Source organism: Hemitrygon akajei, chromosome 12, assembly GCF_048418815.1.
Source record: "Hemitrygon akajei chromosome 12, sHemAka1.3, whole genome shotgun sequence".
In the NCBI taxonomy this organism is placed as follows: domain Eukaryota; kingdom Metazoa; phylum Chordata; class Chondrichthyes; order Myliobatiformes; family Dasyatidae; genus Hemitrygon; species Hemitrygon akajei.
This window is the reverse complement of record NC_133135.1, coordinates 62,176,687-62,192,718: the sequence shown is the minus strand read 5'-3', so window position 1 is coordinate 62,192,718 and position 16,032 is coordinate 62,176,687. Positions and strand designations below refer to the sequence as shown.

Genomic DNA, 16,032 nt, shown 5'->3' with positions numbered 1-16,032 from the left:
TCCCATTGTTATCTCGTATTTATTTCATCTCCTCCCATTTAAATTTCCTTCAGGCACACCTTTCCACCCTCTTTTAGCTAGCCCCACCCCATGTATTACTCACTATCTCTTGGTCTCCACACTATCACAGACCTTCCCTTTGTCTATCCCTCATTTCTCTGCAAGGCGTTACACTTCTAGTTTGACCCTGTTCATTGAAAGGTCATCAACCTGACACATTCACTCTGTTTACCTAATCACCCTGGCCTTCTGGCTAAATCCACCTTTCTCATTTGTTTCATTTTTGAAACCTTAACCTATTTATAGCTTTTCAAATGAATTATTAAAAATAATAATTCATTACCTATCAGTGCGTCCTTAAGTTTTTTATAAAACCTTACTTCTTTGGTCACCTGCTTACAGGAAAGACATCAGTACGCTTGAAAGAGTGCAGTGAAAATGCGGGTCCTAATGCAAGGTTCGGACAACTTATACGTCGGCTCAGATAGTCTGGGAGCTCCTCCCTCGGTGATGCTGAGACTGTGACACTGCCCCAGCTGCTGTGCTTTGTGTCTGTGAACTTCGCAGCAATTTGCCCTGACGAACTGAATGCCCAGGCTTTGGGCCTATCCCAGGTGGCTCTGGGGAGTTGGATAAACAGACTCAATTTGGTTCGGACTGCTGCTGTTGTTGCTCATTTCTATTGTTTGCACATTTTGCTTTGTGTCTCTTTCTCTGTGGGCACCTGGGGTTGGTCTTATTTTTACTTTTTTAATTTTTTAAAATTGGGTTCTTTAGTGTTCCTTGCTTTTCAACTGCCTGTAAACAAAGAAATCTCAAGGTTGTATAATTATACATTCTTTGATAATAAATGCACTTTGAATCTTTGAAAATCTACAAGGATGTTGACAGGACTCGAGTACCTGAGTTATAGGGAAAGGATGAATCAGTTAGGGTTTTATTCACTGGAGCACAGGAGAAAGAGGCGAGATTTTAAAGAGGTGTACAAGTTTATTAGGGGCTAGATAGGGTCAATATATGCAGGCTTTTTTCCTCTTAGGTTGTGTGAGACTAGAACTTGAGCTCTTAGGTTTAGGGTGAAAGGTGAAAAGCTTAAGGGGAATCTGAGGGGAAACTCCTTCACTCAGAGGGTGGTGCAAGTGTGGAATGAGCTGCCAGCAGAGGCAATAGATGTGAGTTCAACTGTAACATTTAAAAGAACTTTCAATGGTGTGGTGAACTACATATACCTGTCTGGACACGCCCCCTGCTGACTGCTCCTGTGGCTCCTCCCACAGACCCCTGTATAAAGGTGATGGAGGTCTGAGCCTGGCCTCTCAGTCTCCTGGATGTAGTATGGTGGTCACTCACTGCTCGTTCCTTCTTCCAGTCAATAAAAGCCGACACCTCGCTTTTACGTCTCAGACTGAGTTATTGATGGTGCATCAAATGGTATGTGGAAGGGACGGGTTTGGAGAAATATGGTTGGGATGCAGGTGTATAGGACTAGGCAGAAGATTAGTTTTGTATGGATTAGATGGGCTGAAGGGCCTATTTACTCTATAACTCTATAATAGTTACTGAGTATCTTGTAACAAGTTATGGGATGTGAAGTGGTTGGTAGATGAATCTTTTTTTTAAACTTTTTTTATTGTTTTCAAATAGTTACAGAATAAATGTGTATGAAAAAAAATGTGTTACCCAGCCCCCCTCCCCTTAACCCCTCCCCCCTAACATCCCTATTAAAAAAATAAGAAAGAAAGAAAAAAAAAGGAATGCCTGGATATTGGAAGATCCCCACATGCTCCATGGAGTTCGTAATAACTTTAGTATATATATTTATTTCTTTCCCCAAGTAACCAATTATTTCATCTTTGGAGCACCTATATATTTAATCCTGTCTTTTGTAAATAAGGGCGCCAAATTTTCAAAAATGTTTCATATTTATCTCTTAAATTATAAGTAATTTTTTCAAGTGGAATACAGCCATAAATTTCGTTCTTCCAACAATCTATACTTAGATATGTATCCGATTTCCAAGTCACTGCAATAGCTTTGACGTGGACTTATGACTGAGCTTTGAAAACTTCTTCCAAAAATCAATGCAATGTGATCACAAGATGGCAGTATTTCTTTCAAATCCCCAGTGGAGCAGTCTGCAGTTTTTGGAACGTTCAAGATTCAAAATGATCACAAGTACATCTTGTATAGATAAAGTGATTTATTAAAATAACTTGCTTCATGTTGTTTCTTAAACCAGTCCAGAAATGTTGCCCTTTCAACTGTTCTTAGTGCATTTGATTATGGAAAGGGTACCATTGAACTGGAGGATGGTACATAACGGTTCAAGTCAGTCAGTTCCAATATATTTTCACTCATAATGATGTTGCTTAAAACGTATCAACATGTACTTAAAGTATATCTCAAATCATTTCTATAAATTAACCTTTTAAAAATAAACCTTAATCTTGTTGGACATCAGATGCAAATTTTAGCATGCATTATTAGTTTATGAGACGAGGGGTGGGTCTGTTGTTTACATCTGACTTACTGTAAACTCCTATCTTTATAGAAGTCCAAAATATTGGTTATGTTCCTGAAATCAATGATAATACACAGTGGATTGGCCTTATTAAATGAAAAATGAAACTCCTACCCCTTGTTTGTCCACCTGAGTGGATTATAATAGATGTGAATGAGCGGAAGTGAGAATTTGAATTTTATTTGGTTCTGTGGGTTCCGCAACATATTTTAGAAGTTGATGTCTAGCTAATGAACAAAATATGAAAGCTACGCATTCCTCATTCAAAGATGTTTGTCTGGAATGAGTGACGATTGGCAGATAGTATGACGCAGAGATAGACGTGATAATTAGTAATACTTGCGCCATGTCTGAGATTGTCCACTCATTTTTGGGAATATAAAGATGATAAATGAACTTAGAAAACCAAACAGTTATTTGGAACATTTTTGAGAAGTTATAAAATTTTATAAAAGAGATTCAAAAATGGATAGGCCCTTTATCAATTGTAATTTAAATTTCCAGTCCATTAAGGACATTGAAATGTCTCCAGAACCAGATAAAGCAGTCCTGCCTCCTGGCCTGATATGGTGCTTTGTGCAGTAATGTGTCCAGCAGATGACCATTCAATTTTCACATGAACTAACTACCATTCTGAATTAGCTCAGTTTGCTTATCTAGTTCACTTTGGAGATTTTTTATGCACGCAAAGGTCTGCATCATAGATAGGTAGATAGGTTTCTGCAGAATCAGATTTATTATCACTGACAGTTCTGAAATCACAAAATGCTGGTGGAACACAGCAGGCCAGGCAGCATCTATAGGAAGAAGTACTTTTGACGTTTCGGGCCAAGACCCTTCGTCAGGACTAACTGAAAGGAAAGATAGTAAGAGATTTGAAAGTAGGAGGGGGAGGGGGAAATGCAAAATGATAGGAGAAGACAGGAGACGATGGGGTGAAGACATATCAGAATGGGAATGGGACGTGGACTTAAAATGTGTGACCACTGGGAGATCCTGCTTTCTCTGGCGGACAGAGCGTAGGTGTTCAGCGAAACAGTCTCCCAGTCTGCGTCAGGTCTCGCCAATATATAAAAGGCCACACCGGGAGTACCGGACGCAGTATACCACACCAGCCGACTCAGGTGAAGTGTCGCCTCACCTGGAAGGACTGTCTGGGGCCCTGAGTGGTGGTGAGGGAGGAAGTGTAAGGGCAGGTGACCCGATGCAGACTGGGAGACTGTTTCACTGAACACCTGTGCTCTGTCCACAAGAGAAAGCAGGATCTTCCAGTGGCCACACATTTTAAGTCCACATCCCATTCCCATTCTGATATGTCTAACCATGGCCTCCTCTACTGTCAAGATGAAGCCACACTCAGGTTGGAGGAACAACACCTTATATACCGGCTGGGTAGCCACCAACTTGATGACATGAACATTGATTTCTCTAACTTCCGTTAATGCCCCTCCTAACCTTCTTACCCCATCCTTGATTTATTTATTTCCCCCCTCCCTTTTTCTCTCTCTGCCCATCACTCTTTGCCTGCTCTCCATCTCCCTCTGGTGGTCCCCTCCCCCTTTCTTTCTCCCTTGGCCTCCTGTCCCATGATCATTTCCTTTCTCCAGCTCTGTATCCCTTTTGCCAATCACCTTTCTGGCTCTCAGCTTCATCCCTCCCCCTCCTGTCTTCTCCTATCATTTCGGATCTCCCCCTCCCCCTCTCACTTTCAAATCTCTTACTATCTTTTCTTTCAGTTAGTCCTGACGAAGGGTCTTGGCCTGAAACGTCGACAGTGCTTCTCCTTATAGATGCTGCCTGGCCTGCTGTGTTCCACCAGCATTTTGTGTGTGTTGCTTGAATTTCCAGCATCTGCAGATTTCCTTGTGTTTGCAGTTCTGAAATCTGTTGTTTTGTGGCAGCAGTTCAATGCAAAGACAAAAAAATCTATAAAATACAAAAAAATGTAATGCAAAATTAAGAAATAATGTGGAACAAGTAAGCAAAATGTACCACAGGGCAGCACTGATTAACTTTTATTCAATTTCATTGGAAGCGACACAAGATGGCAACTTTTTGCTGTCTGGGAGGAGTAGATTTTAAAGTACTCCATCTTGAGGTCCATATTTTCTCTTTACGAAGACTTGCTTTTGGTTTGTTCTAGGTTTTTATAACTGACAGGGTTGCCTATTTTGCTATATACACATACACACAATATCGCTCCCTCTCACACAAGTTCAAGAGAAAGAAAAATGGGGCTTATAAAATTGGCCTTTCTCTTCTTCAGCAGGCTGCCATCTTCAAGCACAAGTGCGTAATAACCATTTTCTATCTAAATAGCTGTCCTTCGCATGGAACAGGGAACCATTTTGTCTGTGAACTTTTACCACTGCAGATATGTTGGTAGTCCCTTTACCTAGAGGAAAGCAAGAAAGCGTAACGTTGCAAGGAGTCAGGTCAATTAACTGGTGCATTTCTGGGGTGCTTAAGGATCTGAAGTGAAAGGAACAGTGGAAGAAGGTGTGATCACATGATGGATGGTACAGAGCAGCTGGATCAGAACACCAGCAGAGAATATTCGTAGCGGTGGTCCATTTGTGCTCTGTAAGCTTTGTGTAACAGTGTTCAATAAAACAGGGTTTTTTGTATATATTGGTGGTCCCGTGCTGCATGTGAAGCAATGGATGTTGAACTGTACACACGGGAGTTGGGTTGTTTAATCCACAGCAGGAACACAGAGCACAGAACAGTGTAGCACAGGAACAGACCATTTGGCCCACAATGTTGTGTCTAGACAGCTAAAAAGCAAATCAAAATCACTCAAACACTAATCCCTCCTACCTACATAGGTCCGTATCCTTCCATCTTCTTTACATCCATCTGCGTAGCGAAACATCTCTGAAAAACCTCTAATGTATTTGCCTCTACCGCCATACCAGGCAGAGCATTGTAGGCGTCTGACCCTCTCGGAGAACAAAACTTACCCCTCACATCCCCCTTGAACCTACCCCTTCTCACCTTCAATACATGCCCTCCGGTCTTAGACATTCTGGGAAACAAATACTCTCTGTCCACTCTGTCTATGCCTCTCATAATCTTGTAAACCTCCATTAGGTCTCTCCTCAGCTTCCAGTGTTCCAGAGTAAACAACCCAAGTTTATCCAGCCTCTCATGATAACACATGCTTCTTAAACCAGGTTGCATCCTGGTAGACATCTTCTGGACCCTCTGCAAAGCCTTAACATCCTTCTTATAGTGGGGTGACCAGAACTGTGCACAATACTCCAGAAGAGGCCTAACCAGAGTTTTATAAAGTTCAATAGTTCCATTCAATATCAGAGAAATATATACAATATACCCTGAAATTCCTTTTCTTCACAGACGTCCACAAAAACAGAAGAATGCCCCAAACAATGGCTGAGAGTTAAAACATTAGAACCCCAACAGACCCCTCCTCCCCCTCCCACACAAGCAGCATCAAATAAGAATCTTCTTCCACTCCACACACTTCCGCAAAAACACCCCCACCAAGCAAGCAATAGCAAAGCCCCCAGTAATGACCAGGATCTGCAGCACAACAAACACTATTTGTTCACCCAACAATTCAACATACCACAGGCGCTCTCTCTCTCTCTCCCTAATAAAAGGAAAAAGAGGTCCCCTTTCACAGCAAGAGGGGAGACATAACAAAACAACTTGCTGATTTACGGTGTTAAAAGTTTGTCACTGTGCTGCTTCTTCTGAGTCCTGTGAACAGTGAATCGGCAACAACCTCACGCCCATGAACGAGAGAGAAAGAGAGTACAACTCACTGAGTACACAGCCACTGGTAGCTGATTCGTTGTCATTCATTCCAGATGTTTCGTTGTCTCCCGCGACATTTCATTCCGTGGTGCCAGATTAAAATCAGCCCATCCGCACGGCTGTGAAACCTCAGGTGCCTGAAGATATACTTGTCTTCTAGGCTGCTTCTTTGGAATATTGAAAAGCGGCCGGCTGTGAGCCCCTCAGGAACGGGTCCCACCACTGCAAAGATTCAAGGTCTGAGAGTATCTCCAGGTCAGGGTCTTCATCAGAACCCCATCCACCCTGAAGGAGAAAAGGAGAGACATCAAAGGTTTTTATAGATGAACATGAAGGAGTTGCAATTTAGCACCATCAGGAGGTTAACATAACATCCTGACTTATGAACTCAGTGCATTCAACTAATAAAAGCAAGCATTCTTAACCACCCTATCAACCTATGTAGCCACTTCCAGGGAGCTATGAACTTGGATTCCAAGGCCTTTCTGCTTAGCAACACCGTTAAGGATTTCCTTGCATTTGCCCTACTAAGGTACAACACCTCACATTTATCTGGGTTAAATTCCATCTGCCATTTCTTAGTCCATATCTGCAACTGATCTATAGTGTGTTGCATTCTTTGCCAGTCTTCCACACTATCCACAACTCCACCCATCTTGGTATCAGCCACAAATTTACTAAACTATCCATCTGCATTTTCATTCGGGTAATTTATATACATCACAAACAGCAGAGGTCCCAGCACAGATCCCTGCGGAACTCCACTAATGACAGACCTCCTGCTCAAATAAGTCCCTTCAACCACTACCTTCTGTCTTCTTTGAACAAGCTGGTTCTGAATCCCAACAGCCAATTTACTGCAGACCCCATGCACCTTAATCTTATGGATTATCCTCCCATGAGGCGCTTTGTCAAAAGCCTTACTAAAATCCATGTAGACAACATTCACTGCCCTACCTTCATCAATCTCTCTCATCACCTTGTCAAAAAAACTCAATCAAGTTACTAAGGTATGACCTGCCAAGCACAAAACCATGCTAGCTCTCTCCAATTCCTATCCCTAAGAATTTTCTCCATCAATTTCCCTACAACTGACATGAAACTTGCCAGTCTATAGTTCCTAGGACTTTCCCTTGTTCCTTTCTTAAATAGAGTTGCAACTTTAGCCACTCACCTGTCCTCGGGACTTCACCTATGGCTAGAGAGTGCATGAAGATACTAGTCAAGAGCCCAGCAATCTTATCCACCTTAGTACTCATTAGGGGACCCAACACTTATCCTCTTTGACCTCTATGTGCCCTAATGTTTTTATACTCTCAGCACTGATCTCCTGGTCCTCCATATCCCTTTCCACTGAAGAATGAGATATGCCTGTGTAATCAGACTGTGTAACAGTAGGAGTTACACACACAAACTGCTGGAGGAACTCGTTAAGTCAGACAGCAGCTATTGAGGGGAATAAACAGTCAACATTTTGGGTTGAGACCCTTCATCAAGACTGGAAAGAAAGGGGGAAGAAGCCAGAATAGAAAAAGTACAAGTTGTCAGGTGATAAGTGAAACCATGTGACGGATAGGAGAGGACAGTGGGCCATGGAAGCAAGGGAAGGTGGAGGGGAACTGGACGGATGTGATGTCAAATGGGGAGGAGCAGTAAGAGAGTAACCAGAATGAGCAATGGAAAAAGGGAGGAGGGGGAAAGGGGAAGGATTTCTTGACTGATCAATGTCACACCTGGATCCATCTGGAAGTTGGAGTTAGCCACATTTCTCTTACACCACAAGCCTTGTTGTGCAGATGCACGTAGTCACCTCCCTCCTCTTTACTTTCCACTGACAAGTGACACAGACAGTGGTTTCTGTGAAGATTTTCTAGTACATTTAATATCAATACAATCTTCAGCCAAAGTAACTATATCAGTTTCTTGTCCCATAACGTAAAGTGGTTTTATTTTAGTCAAAATTTTAGGGGCTTTTTTTTGTTTGAACAGCAGTCATTTGAGTTGGGTTTGGAAGCTGAGCATTTCCCATGGAACATGCCATCCATTGCCTCAGACACACCCTAATGTATCAGAGTTAGCTGGCTCCCCCAGGCAAGGCAGGTAACTTTTTCGCTTTCTCAATAAAATGTTTGTGCAATACCAAACCATGACAGTTGTACCTGTCCCCGATGTTACAAAAAATGAACTTGGCCCCATTGTTCCAGTCAGCTTGCCATTTCTGCCCTATCCATCCTTTGGGGAAACTTACTTCCAGATAAAAAAAAAATCACCTCAGAGTACAACTTCATTGGGTAGTGGTCAGTGCGGAATATCCTGCAGTTGATGCGTGACAAGGACTCTATGGGTACTGTGGGGAAGTTCCTTGAGCAGACTTCAAATCATCTGACAGAATGCCTCATTGCCATAACTCTCTCATAAGCACCATAACTCTGCTTGATGAGAAACACAGTGCAAGACATATCCCTCCAATGCAAAAGGAACCTAATCCTGACACACTCTGCTTCCAGGACGGCTGCAACACAGTCGTCTGTGGGGAAGACCCTCGTAAAACAGAAGGGTGAATCTGCCCAAGGGCTACATGACCAGAACTTGAGACTGTGGAAGCTGTTGCTTGTGGAGTTTAGTGTCAGATTTAAAAAGCGAGTGGGGCCTGTTGGGACTTACAGTGGAGCCTAAGATCATCTAGGTTATTAGGCACTTGGCAAGGGCCAATGAAATAATTGAGGCTTAAGTTGAGTGGCCATTGTTGGAATGGGACAGAGCCAAGAGTGGGGAACTAAGGCTTTGGCGCAGAAGGCTTCAGTGAGAGGTGGAAGCTAGGTTGAAGCTTCTATCAAGTTTTTGTTTTTCTTTATTAGTGCCTATCTAGCATACTGAGAGTACATCCCAGGTCGGTGGTGTGCAAGATGTGGGAGATCTGGAAGACCTCCAGTCTCCCTGATAACTGATTAAAAAGTGCATCTGAGCAAGATTCCTGGATGGTATGTTGCCTCCCAGGTGTCAGTGTCAGGGACATCTTGGATCAAGTCCATAGCATTCTTAAAGGGGAAGGTCAGCAGCGAGGATGTGGTCCATGCCAATAACAATGACGTAGGCCGGAAAGGTGACACGGTCCGCAAAGTGAGTTCAGCAAGTTAGGTGCTAAGTTAAAGAACAACATTTTCTGGGTGGTGATCTCAGGATTGCTACCCATGCCAGTGAGGCTAGATTGCTACCTGTGCTAGAGAGGCTAGAAATAGGAAGATAATACAGTTTAATACGTGGGTAAGGAGACTGTGCAGAAGGGAGAGATTCAGATTTTTGGAACATTGGGCTTTCTTCCATGGAAGGTGGGACCTGTACAAACAGGACAGTTTACACCTGACTGGAGGGGAATTAGACAGGGCAGGTTACAGAGTGTGAGTAGGGGAACATTCTGGATTTAGTGATGATAATTCCATTAGTTTCAAGATAATAATGGAGAAGGATAGGTCTGATCCTTGGGTTCAGATTCTAAATGGTGAAAGGCCAATTTTGATAGCATCAGAAAGGGGCTGTTAAGTGTGGATTGAGATGAGTTGTTTTCTGGCAAAGGGATGCTTGGTAAGTGGGAGTCCTTCAAAGGTGAAATGTTGAGAGTACAGAGTTTGTATGTTCCTGTTAGAATAAAAGGCAAAACTAAAAGGTTTGGGAAACCTTGGTTTTCAAGCCCTATTGAGGCTGTGGTTAAGAAGAAGTAGGAGATGCTTTGCTAGTCCAGACAGCAAGAATCAATGGAGGAGTGGAAGAAATGCAAAAAAGCACTTGAGGAAAATTAGGAACGCTAAGACAAGGTTTGAGGTTGCTCTGGCAGACAAAGTTAAGGGTAAGTTCTGCTAGACAAGTTCCTTCAACATTCCCCATTTCCTTTTCCCTCTCTCACCTTATCTGCTTGCCTGCCCATCGCCTCCCTCTGATGCTCCTCCCCCCTTTTCTTTCTTCCATGGCCTTCTGTCCTTTCCAATTGGATTCCCACTTCTTCAGCCTAGTGTCTCTTTCATCAATCAACTTCTCAGATCTGTATTTCACTCCTCCCCCTCCTGGTTTCACGTATCACCATGTGTTTCTCCTCCCCCCCCCACCTTTTAACTCTACTCCTCAGCTTTTTTTCTCCAGTCCTGCTGAAGGCTCTCAGTCTGAAACATCGACTTTTTTCCATTGATGCTGCCTGGCCTGCTGAGTTCTCCAGCATTTTGTATGTGTTGACTATTTGACTATCATGGTTTTCCCTTGCCAGTAATCAGGATTTTCAAGACATGATGTAAGATCTTTAACCTAAACTTTTGAATTTGTTTGTCTTCCCACAAATGTGATCTGACCTTATATTCTTAGCATTTTGTGTGATTTTCAGTGATTTCAAAATCAGCCCAGAGTTAATTACTCAGATATTTAACATGATGCCAACTTCCAAATAAATTTAAGTTTCAGACAACAGAAGCCCAAGTAATACAAGGTCGTTTTCCTCAGGTAACCTGCAGTCACTGTGAACGCTCATATATAAAGAGTGGCCCCTTGGGAAAATTATTAAGATCCTCCACTGTGAGTATTGATTCATTCTGCAATTAAAAGGGTGATGAGTTGAAGGAACAAATTAAATGCAACAATAGAAGATTGTGGACAGCAGTACACAAGTAAGCTACTCATTGTCACCTAGTGTTTCATCGGAGGAAATATTTGGATATTAATGCATTACTTTTTAATTTAAGGGATTAAGGTCCTAATGCAGAAAAGGGCTACTGAGGTAAAAAATCAATGTTGATGTTTTTGAATGGCGTAACAGGCACAAAGAGTGATTGACCGGTTCCTGCTCATCTTTCTAATGTTCTGAAATACTACAAACAAGTACGTAAATAGTTACCAATTTACACCCTCAATAATTGTCTTGTAAATACGTTAACCTGTCATGTCGTGGCAAGGCAGCCAGAAAAACTGTGTTGCCTTGAGGCAATCTTGGATGTCCTGAAATGAGGATATTAGCCAGACACAGTGTAGTAATTAAAGACATCATTATATTATACACAAACAGGCTCATCAGTACAAATCGTACATTGCCTCCATGTGCTTTCCCCATCTGACTGTGGTGGATCCATTTCCCTTGAAACCTTTCCAAGTACCTGTCCAAATACCTTATAAACATCGTCATTGTAACTGTCTCTACCACTTCCTCTGTCCCCTCATTTGACTCACCCACCACCTTCTTTGTGAAATACTTGTCCCTTTGTTCACTTGTAAATATTGCCCTTCTCACCTTAAACCGATGCTCTCCAGCTTTAAACTCCCCTACCCTGGAAAAAGACTATGACCATTCACCTTATCTGTGCTCCTCATGATATTATCGGCCTTTATGGAATCACTCCTCAATCTCCTAAGATCCAGTGTAAACAGCTACAGCCTATTCAGACTCTCCTCATAGCTCATGCTGTCCAGCCCCCGAGCATCCTAGAAAATCTTTTCTGCACCTTTTCCAGCTTCTTGATATTGTTCCTGTAGCCAGATGACTGGAACTGCACACAACACTCCAGGAGCAGTTGCTCCAAAAGCGTCTTACAGTTGAAACAGGAAGTCTCAGCTCTTGTACTCAGTGCCCAAACCAAAGAGGGTAAGTAACCCAAACACCACCTTCACTACCCTGTCAACCTGCATCTCCACGTTCAAGAAACCATGCACTTGCACTCTCAGTCTCTCTATTCTACAACATACTCGAAGACCTTGCCATTTATTCTGTAAATCCTGCCATGGTGTAACTTCCCAAAATGCAACACATCACACTTGTCCGAATTATATTTCATCTACCATTCTACGCCCTCTTTCCCATCTAGATTGTGATCTAGATTATGCTGTAATCTTAGATTAACTTTTTCGCTGTCTACTATACCATCAATTTTCCTGTCATTCACAGACTTAACAAGCATTTTGTATCCAGTTAGTTAGCTTGTCCTGGATCACATGTAATCTATCCTTTTGTACTAGCCTACCTTGTGGAATCTCATTAAAGGTCTTGCTAAAGTCAATGTAGACAGCAGCTGCTGTCCTGCCAACACAAGGAAATCTGCAGATGCTGGAAATTCAAGCAACACACACAAAATGCTGGTGGAATGCAGCAGGCCAGGCAGCATCTATAGAAAGAAGCACCGTCGACGTTTCGGGTTGAAACCCTTTGTCCATTTTGTGTGAGCTACTGCCCTGCCCTTGTCAATCCTTTAATGGCAAAGAAGAAGTTGGGATTAGAAGGAAAGTGGTGGACAATCGTATACCTTCCAACAGCCCATTGAGCACAATACTGGGGAGAATATTCAAAGAGGTTTTCTTCAACTAGTTTTTCCAATGTGCAGTGCTAAGCTTTATGGAATGGAAGCTAGGGATATGAAAAAATGGTGGAGAGTGTTATTTCATAGAATAGAGAACAGTACAGGCTCTCCCTTCATCCTATGGTGTTGTTCCCTCCATTCCTGTTTCATCCATGTGTCTATCTAAGAGTCTGTTAAATATCCCTAATACATCTGCCTCTACCACCATCCCTTGCAGCGCATTCCATACACTTATCTCCCTCTAACATCCCCCTATACTTTGCTCAGAATTATACCCTCTCAAATTTGCCATTGTTGTCCTGGAAAATAGACACTGGCTGTCCACTCTATCCTCTTATACACCTCTATCAAATCACCTTTCATTCTCCTTTACTCCAAGGAGGAAAATGCTAGCTCGCTCAATGTTTCCTAATAAGACATGCAATGAGAACTGAACACTACTGCAAGACTGGCCTAACCAGAGTTTTATAGAACTGCAACAATACCCCACTGCTCTTGAACTCAGTCCTCCTACTAATGATAGCCAACAGATCATAACCCCCTAGGAACTTGCACAGCAACTTTGAGGGATCTATGGACATGGACCCAAGACCCCTTTGTTCCTCCACATTGCAAAAAATTCTACCATTAACCTTGCCTTTAAGTTCAACTTTCCAAAGTTTATCACTTCACATATTTCTGGACTGAACTCTACCTGCCACTTCTCAGCCTAGGTCAGCATTCTAGCAATGTCCCATTGTAACCTACAATAACCTTTTACACTATTCACAACACCACCAACTTCTGCGTCCACTGCTGACTTACTAACCCACCCTTCCGTTTCCTCATCTAAGTCATTTATTAAAATCACAAAGAGCAGGGATCCATAACACACAGGAGCAGAATTAGGCCACTTAGCCCATTGTGTCTGCTCTGCCATTCCGTCGTGGCTCTTAGCCCCATTTGCCTGCCCTCTCCCCATAACATTTGACACCCTGACTAATCAAGAACCTATCAACCTCTGCTTTAAATATACACAATGACTTGGCCTCGACAGTCATCCATGGCAATGAATTCCACAAATTCACCACCTTCTGGCTAAAGAACTTCCTCTCACTGCTGTTCAGTGCAACACCACTGGTCACCGACCTCCAGGCAGAATATGCTCCATCTACTACCACTGTTTGCCTCAGTGGGCAGCCAAATTGAATCCATGCAGCCTTTCCCCTGTATCCCATGCCTCTGACTTTCTGACTGAGTCTGCTATGGGGAACCTTATAGAACACCTTAATAAAATCACTGCTCTACCTTCATCAACTTGTTTTGTCACTTCCTCGAAGAAGTCAACCAGCCTCATGGGACGTGACCTGCCCTTAGAAAGCCATGCTGACTCTCCCTCATCTGACTATGCTTCTCTAAATGCCCACAAGTCCCATCTCTAAGAAACTTCTCAAACTGATGTAAGTCCCAGGTTTATCCTTATTACCTTTCCGAACAAAGGAGTAACATTTGTTACAGTCCAATCATCTGGTACTACTGTGGCCAGCAAGGATGCAAAGATCATTGCCAAAGTGCGACAATCTCTTCCCTCACTTCCTCTAGTAATGTGGGGCACGTCTGGTCTGAATTATTATACCAAAGTAAGATTTTGACTGCAGATCTTACACAGTTCTTCTTGTCTCCAGTCAGAAGAATCAAAGCAATTCAATAAATGAAATGGGCCTCATGTACACTCGTGATATGAGTGTCCAATGCTGAAAGGGAGATGGTGGGGGGGGGGGGGGTGGTGGTTGGAAGACCCTCATCACTCTCAGCCGGTAATGTTTGTCCAAGTATAGAAGATCAGAAACAAGAGGAAATCAGCAAGTGCTGGAAATGCGAGCAACACGCACAAAACACTGGAGGAACTCAGCAGGCCAGGCAGAATCCTCGGAAAAGAGTAAATAGTGGACATTTCAGGCCTAGACCCTTCGGCAGGACTGAAGGAAAAAAGCCGAGGAGTAGATTTAAAAGGTGGGGGGAGGAGGAAAGAGAAACACCAGGTGTTAAGTGAAACTTGAAGAGGGAGGGGTGAAGTAAAGAGCTGGGAAGTTGATTGGTGGAAGAGACACAGGGCTGGAGAAGGGGGAATCTGATAGAAGAGGACAGAAGGCCATGGAAGAAAGTGGGGAGGAGCACCAGAGGGAAGTGATATGATAATGTGAGGGAAGGGGGAATTGGGAATGGTGAAGTGGGGGCATTACCAGAAGTTCAAGAAATTGATGTTCATGCCATCAGGTTGGAGGCTACCCAAAAGGAAAATACGTTGTTGTTCCTCCAACCTGAGTGTGGCCTCATTGTGACAGTGGAGGAGGCCATGGATTGACATATTGTAATGGGAATGGAAAGTGGAATTAAAATGGGTGGCCACTGAGAGATCCCGCTTTTCCTGCTGGATAGAGTGTGGGTGCTCGGTGAAGCGATCTCCCAATCTACGTTGGGTCTTACCATATGGGAGCACCGGTATATGTCCCCAACAGACTCACAGGTGAAGTGTCACCTCACCTGGAAGAACTGTTTGGGGTGCTGAATGATAGTGAGGGAGGAGGTGTAGGGGCAGGTGTAGCACTTGTTCTGCTTGCAAGCATAAATACCAGGAGGGACCACTAGACAGGGCGCAATCCCTGTGGAAAGCAGAAAGTGGAGGGGAGGGAAAGATGTGCTTGGTGGTGGGATCCGGTTGAATATGACAGAAGTTGCAGGGATTATGTGCTGGAGGTGGAGGCTGGTGGAGTGGTAGGTGAGGATAATCCTTGGTAGGGTGGCAGGAGGATGGAGTGAGAATAGACCTGCGTGAAATGGAACAGATGTATTTGAGGGCAGCGTTGATGGTGGAGGAAGGGAAGCCCTTTTCTTTGAAGCAGGAGGACATCTCCTTCACGAACAAACATTCTGAAATGAAAAGCCTCATCCTGAGAGCAGATGCGAAGGAGACGGAGGAATTGAGGGAAGTTGATGGCGTTTTTACAAGTAACGGGGTGGGAAGAGGTATACATAGTCCAGATCGGAACCAGAAAAGTGAAATACATTGAAATGTCCAACGAGCTGGTCAGTTTCTGTAGATAAGTAGGTTTCGCGGAAGGGCTCTAAACTGCATCTCTGTTCAGCAGCTCGTAACTGCGAGTTTCCAGCGTGGAACAAACTTTACAGGGAAGTTTTAGTAAGGGAAACAACGTGAAGTACTTTGTTTAGGCGACGGCTGAGTGCTGTCTTCACGTTAGGATACACTGGAAAGCTTTGACAGGGTATAAAATGTATCTGACATGGACAACGGATAATAGACTTCTAAAGACGATATTGTTTCCAGAAAACGCATGCGTTTGGAAGGAAACTAAATTATTTTAATGGAATAAATGAGGAAAATTATGTTCACTGCCAGAATTT

General features: G+C 43.2%; 1 protein-coding gene across 1 annotated transcript in view; it reads right to left on the bottom strand.

Annotated features, from left to right (window-relative positions):
- LOC140737090 (cytosolic phospholipase A2-like) overlaps window positions 1–16,032 on the bottom strand; it is a 240,955-nt gene that overhangs the window by 180,272 nt on the left and 44,651 nt on the right. The window contains exon 3 of the mRNA XM_073063260.1: window positions 6,313–6,589. The gene's annotated coding sequence lies outside the window, so the exon portion shown is untranslated. The remainder of the gene's footprint in view (window positions 1–6,312; window positions 6,590–16,032) is intronic.